Source organism: Fomitiporia mediterranea, assembly GCF_000271605.1.
Source record: "Fomitiporia mediterranea MF3/22 unplaced genomic scaffold FOMMEscaffold_1, whole genome shotgun sequence".
NCBI lineage: Eukaryota > Fungi > Basidiomycota > Agaricomycetes > Hymenochaetales > Hymenochaetaceae > Fomitiporia > Fomitiporia mediterranea.
In genome coordinates this window covers 2,912,424-2,920,257 of record NW_006760386.1, presented here as the reverse complement: position 1 = coordinate 2,920,257, position 7,834 = coordinate 2,912,424, and positions in this window count along the sequence as shown.

The following is a 7,834-nucleotide window of genomic DNA, read 5'->3' as shown; positions in this document are numbered from 1 at the left end:
CTACATTAGGATACATGGTTGTTAGTACTAATAAGGTTAACCTTTAGAATTTGAGTAGGAAGTTTGCCAGGTTTTCCAGACAATAGTCTTTACATTTTATTCCTACTAGTTTCTGAAGGTTAGCTGTATCTTCATCTCTTACTGTACCTGTTCAATGACTCTTTAGAAACACTATAAATTTTCCCAAGTTTGAAAACATGCCTAGTACTAGAGGTTATGGTTTGGTTATAGTTCTGTTGCTTTCTACCTTAATTTGTACATAACTTTGGATCCAATCAAATGTAGTATCTTTGAGGGATGATGCCAAATAGTATGCTTGTTTGGTTTCATTTGTTATTCCATTTAGTTCTAGCTGGATCATGTTTGTACTGAGCCAAGAGTCAAATCCTTCATTTGGTTTTCTATAGTAATATACTAATTTTAATTTTGCTACATTAGTAGCAGCTAATGTTGATGCTGTTGACAGTGTGTTACTGGTTTGGGTTGAGGTAGATACTGATGGGTTTGTATTAGCCATTAAGTGTCTACTAATAAATCTCACAAGAATGTCCTAGTTCCTTCTGTAACTGTTTCATAGGTTACTTCTACTGTGGGTTCTGTAGTTGTTTCTTCAGCTATTGTTTCTAATACTGTACTATTTGTTTCCATAGGCTCCCCTAGTAGAGGAACTGGTTTCAGAATTTCCTCCATTTGAAACACTAGTCTGAAGGTTACTATTATGAGTGTCAAGTTCCTTAAGTTTATTACTGTCATAAATGCTTCCAGCATTTGTTTGACTAGTCTTGTGTTCTGCATTACTTGTTGAGTATTAACACAGAACTGTACCATATTTTCTGTAACCTTCTAGCCATACAGAGCTATTTTCTCTTCCAAGTTTCATAGTTGCTTCTAGCTTTCTAGCTAATGTTTGTATTCTTACTGTGTCAGCTTTAGCTCTACATCCTTGAGTGCTCCTTCAAGTCTATAGAGTATATTGTGTAATTTTCCTATTTTATGATTTTCTGACATACCTGGCTGGTCAATTATCAATCCTCTGTACCTTTCCAGGTTTTAGTGTGTTTCTGTGTGTTCTAGGTTCTGCTACTACTTGAGTCTCCTTATTTATTGTTTCATGCCTCCTATTGTCTCCTCAGGTATTCCTGTATGGTTAAGTAGTGTAGCAACTAGGGATAGAGGTAGGGATCTAGTCTCTATTAGAATAATCCTGTAGTGTATTGTTCCAGGAACAGTCCTTAATAGTAGCAGGAACCCTCTCTTATAGTTACTACTAGATAGAGAGGCTGATAGTCTGTACTACTATGTACTACTGTAAAGATGGTTGTTTTAGTATATTCTGGTTTACTTTACAAAGCCAGTTTATACTTTTCAGTTCTAATGTATTACTGTTACATTCTAGCAGATTGTTTGAAACAGGCTACAACAGTGTAATACTTTACACAATAAGTGATCATACTCAATAACTGTTGTTATGAACTATATTTCTGTGTAGGAATTACACCTCTTGTTATAGGTTTACAGGCAACAGGCAGGTCCTTAACTATGTAACTACTGATCCTGAGTGTAGCCTCTGTCTTTACTCAACTAGGAGTATGTCCCTAAGAGTGTTGATAGTACTTACACTCAGTAGAGAGGGAGTTAATACCCCTAAGAGTAGTTTAATGCATTTTGAGTTTAAGGTAAAGAGGGTAGTATTGTTTGTGTAAAGATTTATATAAGAGAGTGAGTATGTTGTTACAGTTAGTTCACAAGCTGTCCTTGAATAAACTGTTATTAAGTACAATGCTCTTTACACAATAAATGAAGCTCTTTTTATACTACTTTAATTAAGATTTATTCTCCTATTTCTTTGTGAGCTGAGTGGTTCTGTTCTTTGGACAGTCTGTGTACTATGTTACAGTATTTTTAATATGTTACCATATGTCTTTACAATGTGTATTAGTGTTTTTGTATGTTTGAAACGTTAGTTGTTTCTGTTTCAGGATAAGGATCAATGTTGAGTCTTTCCTACCACATGCTTCTTACACAACTTTCTTGTTTGATTCCTCAGGAGTGCTTCTTTTCCTTAGCTAAGTTTAATTAGCCTTTCTTATGATTAACACTATTAATTCTGAGTTCTGGGTGGCTCTATCATTGAGTGCCTGTATAGTATAATGAGTTTTGTATAAGGCTTGCCTGCCTTTCACCATTTGTTGAGCATATAGGGGTCTTCAGATCTGAGTTTCATAGATCCAAGGTGTTTGTGTTCTTGTAGTATTATCAGGCAATGATCTCTGTATATTACTTTAATATTGTATTGTTTTGTTGGTCCTTTGTAATGGCTGGTTGTTAATATAGTACAGCTGTGTGTTCTATCATCTTAGATAGTACTCTATATTGAGGCAAATATTTGTGCTGTATTTTCCTTGTAATCTTAGTGTGTCTTCATTGATAAATGTAATTGTACTGCTTTGCATTCTTTATGTATTGTTGGGTTGTATATTTTGTGTATATACATTTTGAATGATACTTCCTTCCTTCTGTGTTTTATTCCTTCATGTATAATATGTTGTATTCAGTGTTGTGGTTGATTGAATAGCATTCAGTATGCTACTACTTGTATTGTGTTTCTTTCTGTTTGTATACTTTGTGTTTTGCAGATTTGCCTATCCTGGCACATTTGATATGTCATTATTGTTTGTATGTGTTCTTGAAGTTGTGTCACATGATTGCATTTCTGACATAGTCTCTGTGTGCTTTACAGTAAAGTCTGGTTTTCTTCATTATGTGCTATTACAAATCCTTCCAAATCCTTTCACAAATGGATTCAGTATTAAATAGAGTAGTTTAATAATACTTATTAAGTATAATACAATTGAGTGTATCAAATCATTTGTACTATAGTGTATAGTACACTAAAGCATTTGAGATAATAATTGTAGTGTATATAGTCATACATTTAGCTACTGAGGGGGAATCATAATTGCTGAGACAATGATTTCAAAGTATTACATTTGTAGAGGGTAAGATAAAAGTATAGTAACAGTGTAGATATGAGTAGGGAGTGTAAGGCTTATAACCTGTTAGCCTTTTTAGGTTGTAATGTTTCCCTAAGAGTAAGTCACACAAGTAGGGGTTTAGTAGACTCTGCTCATAGTGTATAGGTATTAATACAAGTTGACTGTGTAGTTTGTAATAAGCTTTATTGTCCTTAGATTAAAGTAATATATATACTATCTAATATTGTATGTCTTAAATGTATGTCTTGGTTAATGTCTTAGTGTAATAACACATAGTAATGAGACAGTTTTGCATTGTATGACACATATATACTGTCAGCAACAGTGTAGAGGGGACCTGAAGGCTCAGTAAGGGGACCCAGGCTACAACTATCCTACACAACAGAAATACAGAATGTGAGCACTGGAACATAGTCAGAACTTGCAGAACAGGCAGAGAGAGAGAGTGAGACAAGAGTAGAGTATATAGAGTGAGCCTAAGAGTACAGGACTATCTAGAGTAGACAAGATCAAGACTACAGGACTAGTCTGATCTTGTATGCCTATATATACTAAACTACACAAGAGTACTCAGGGAGCATGAGCTACTAAGAATGATGAGCCACAAAGAATGAAAGAAAGGAATGTCAAAGATAAAGGTACAAAGAATGAAGGGATGGATAAAGGGTAAGAGACTATAGAATGATACAAAGAATGAAGGGGTGGTCAAAGGAATAGAATGATGAAGTAAGGAAGGGTAGTAGCAAGAGTCAGCATACATATAGTTCATAGACAGTGCCCCTAAGGGACAGAAGTCCTGAGTTCCAGTACAGAAGGGTGCAGAACCCTTAGAACTGAAGGTACAAGAGTAGAGAACTGTAACATCACCCCCCCTCTAAAACCAATCGTCCTGATTGGTGAGCATTAGGCTTGGTCAGTAGCTCAGACATAGGTTGGAACAGTAGGGTTTGGAAATCTGTGAGGCAGAGTTGACACAGAGCACCTAGATGAAGTTGATAGAAGTCTTGGATCACCTTAGCAGTATGGGTGAGATTCTCAGCAGGTTCCCAAGTGTGTTCTTCAACTGGGTATCCCTTCCAGTGAATAAGGAACTTGAGCTTTCCACACACCAGCTTAGCATCTACTACATATTCTACTTTGTATTCCAGTTTGAAACTAATGAGTTCTGGTGGAGGTAGTAAGGGTCTTTGTTGTGAAGGAAAACTCAGATTGTAGTATTGAGACAGTAGAACCTTGTTAAACACTGGGTGTATGTGCTTCCATGTTGCTAGAAGTTGGAGTTTATAGACAGAGGTGCTAACCTTCTTTTCAATAACAAAGGGTCTGAAGCACTTGTTGTCCAACTTCTTCATTAGGCAATCTGTAGTCAGGTTAGTGGCTTCCAGCATAACTTTGTCACTAGGCTAGTAATCCTTGGCCACAAACCTCTTCTGATCATAGTTCTGCTTCATGACCTGTACTGCCTTTTCCAAAAGAGCTTGTGTGTCCTCCCTGGTTCTGTGCATCTGTTCTACAAAGTCTGTTACAGATTCAGAACTACTGTTCTGGTTTGGAACTGTCCCCTAGTACAGATGTCTCTCATGATTGAGGAAGAACAGGGACTGTCCTGTTACAGAGTGTTGCTGGTTATTGTGTATGAATTCTGTCAGAGCTAACTATTCAGACCAATCTAATTACTAATGATTGATGAACATCTAGAGGTAGAGCTTGATCTCCTGATTGACTCACTCAGTTTGACTGTCAGTCTGTGAGTGATAGGTAGTGGAAGGGTTCCCTTGAATTCTAAGAAGCACATACAAGTCCTGTATGAATTTTGACTCAAATTGTAGTCCACAATCATGAATGAGCTTCTGAGGGAGTCTGTGTAACTAGAAGACATGATCCTAATAAATGTGTGCCATACCTTTGGAAGTGAGTTCTGTTTAGGTTGGAACTGTATGGACTTGCTTAGAGAATCAGTCAACAATCATACAGATAGTGTTGTAACCCTAAGACTCAGGTAGCTTACCAATCAGGTCTACCAAGACTTCTTCCTAAGGGTGATCTAGGATCTGATACAGATGTAGGGGAGCTCAAACCCTTGTCTAGTGGGCCTTAGTCCATTAGCACATATTATAACCAGTCACATACTTCAGGATTTCCCTCTACATTCTAGGCCACCAGTAGTTCTGAGTGATGAGTTCCTGTGTTTTGTGTTGGCCCAAATGTCCTACAGTCAGATTGTCATGATGAGCTCAGACAATGTCCTCCTACAGCTTCCAATCCTTCAGAATGTACAGTTGGCCTTCCTAGTAAACCTGTCCATCCTCATCCTCCTCCTAATCTCTTACCTGCTTCTCTAGCTACTTTACTATGACCTGGTCCTGTGTGTGTCTCAGAGCTTACTGTATGTAGGTGACAAAGTCAACATCCTCAGATTTGAGTTGGATCTCTTGGATTGTCTTGGACACAAAACAGGAATTGTCTAGGAGAACAAGATTTTCATTATCATTCTCCCCCCTTTCATGACCTGCTTGTCTTGAGAGTAAATCAGCTTTTGTCATTTGTGTTCTAGGTTTGTAGGTTAGCACAAAGTCATAGTCTTACAGTTCTAACATCTAGTAGGCCTGACAGTAGTTGAGCTTCTGAGGCACCCAGAAGTACTGGAGATTAAGGTGATCACTCCAGATCTCAAACTTCTGTACTGTACTAAGGAGATATTGATACTACTCTTTTAGAGAACAGACAATTGTAAGGAGTTCCTTGTTATAGATAGGGTAGTTCTGTTCTGTTACAGAGAGGGATTCTGATTGGAACACTATCAGACACTACTTTCTGTCAATGAACTAGGACAGTACTGCTCCATTTGCAAAGTTGGAAGAGTTAGCTTTGACTCAGAACTTGTCCACAACTGTCAGAACTGCTAATACAGGCTTGCTAGTGATAGTCTACTTGAGGGACTCAAACACAGACTACTGCTGATCATCCTATTGCTAAGGAACTTCCTTGCTGGTGAGATCATGAAGGGGTCAGGCAATAGTACTAAAGTCTTAAATAAAGTGTTGGTAGTAGTTTGCAAACCTAAAGAATGCTTGGACCTGTTTCAGGTTCTGAGGTTGTAGCCAGTTCTGAACTGTAGTCACCTTTGCTAGATCCATGTGGACCTCTCCTCCACTGATTACAAAGCCCAGATAATCTACTGACTCCTGTGCAAAAGAGTACTTTACTTCTTAGAGAAACAGTTTATTATCTTGAAACTGTTGTAGAACTGTTTGGATTAGTTGGTAATAGTGCTTGACTGTCTGGGTGAAGATCAGAATGTTGTCCAGATACACACCAACATGCTCTAAGTCAATCAGATCTGTAAGGATGTGATTCATGAATGACTAGAATGTTGCAAGCAAGTTAGTTAGTCTAAAGAACATTACAGTCAGTTTGTACAATCTGTGATTGGTTTGGAACACAGCCTTCCACTCATCTCTGTCTTGGATCTGAATATTATTGTATCCCCATTAAACGTCCAACTTAGTGAAAACCCTAGATGTATACATCTTATCAATGAGCTCCTAAATCAGGGGGAGCAAGTACTTGTTTTTGACAGTACCCTCATTGAGACAATAATAATCCTGGACTAGGTAGAGCTTCCCATCTTTCTTTTTGACAAAGAAGAAAGGGGAGGCTATAGAGGACTTCAAGAGTCAGATCTGGCTGTTCTAAAGATTTTCCCAAAGGAACTTGTCAAGCACCTCCTACTTGTCTCTGTTGAGTAGGTAGACCTTACAATCCTTAGGTTGGAAACCCTTAGTCAATTCAATTGTATGGTCCCAGGGATGGTGTTTAGGAAGCTGGTTGAATTCCTCTTCACTAAAGACTTTGAGGAACTCTCAGACAAAATCCAGCAGGCTGGGTCTGTGTGCATTCTAGAGTAGAGTTGTTCTGAGGGGGTTCTAGACTGGTTCTGTCTCAGACATCCTTTGAATTGACTCTATTCTGTCTCAACTAGAATATGTATCCACATATCTATCCTAGTTGAAGAAGAACAACTAGTCACCTTCATTGGAACTGTTGGTAACATTGGAAGTGTTTACATTCACTCAGAACAGTAGTATAAGGTAGTTGTAAGACTCAGGACACTGATCAAACACAAGTGTCTGCTTCAACCAGTCAATGGTAGGGTTGTGAGCCTTGAGCCATTCAAATCCAATAAAGACATCTGTCTTTCCAAGGTTAGTGACTCTGAACTCAATACTTTCCTCATAATCCTGAATAGTCATCTGTAGTTGGACAAACTCAGTAATCCAACTATTCTGGTTTAGGGTTCTGTCTGCATTGTATACCAGGATTGGAAGTGGAACACATCAAGTAGGGAGGTGGTGTTCCTGTATGAAGGCCTTATTAATGCACAAACTAGTACATCCACTGTCTACCAGAACTGTTGTTTGGATCTGGGGGGATCCTAAGAAGGGAGCCAAGAGGACAGGAACCTGGAGCTAGTACTCAGAATGTCCTTGGATGAACTGCTACTTGTTCTGAAGGGAATGTACAGCTTGTACAGTCTTGTCATCTAAGAGGGTAAGTATATACACTAACATTTCCTCATTAACCTCTCTCTTTCAACAAGGACAGACTCATGTCCTTAGCTGTGAACTCAGCTGAGGCTATCCCTACTTAATACTATAGACAAACTACTAAGTAGTGAACAGGGCTGGGTAACATTCTGAACATTCTGAGATCTTAGAATGTAGAAGTAGCAGGTCAGATTGTGTAGATTTAGACTTGGATGAAGTGTGAAGAGAAGAATCAAAAGAATCAGAAGAAATAGGAGAACTATCTACTTTTGTTTTGACTTTTTTCTATCT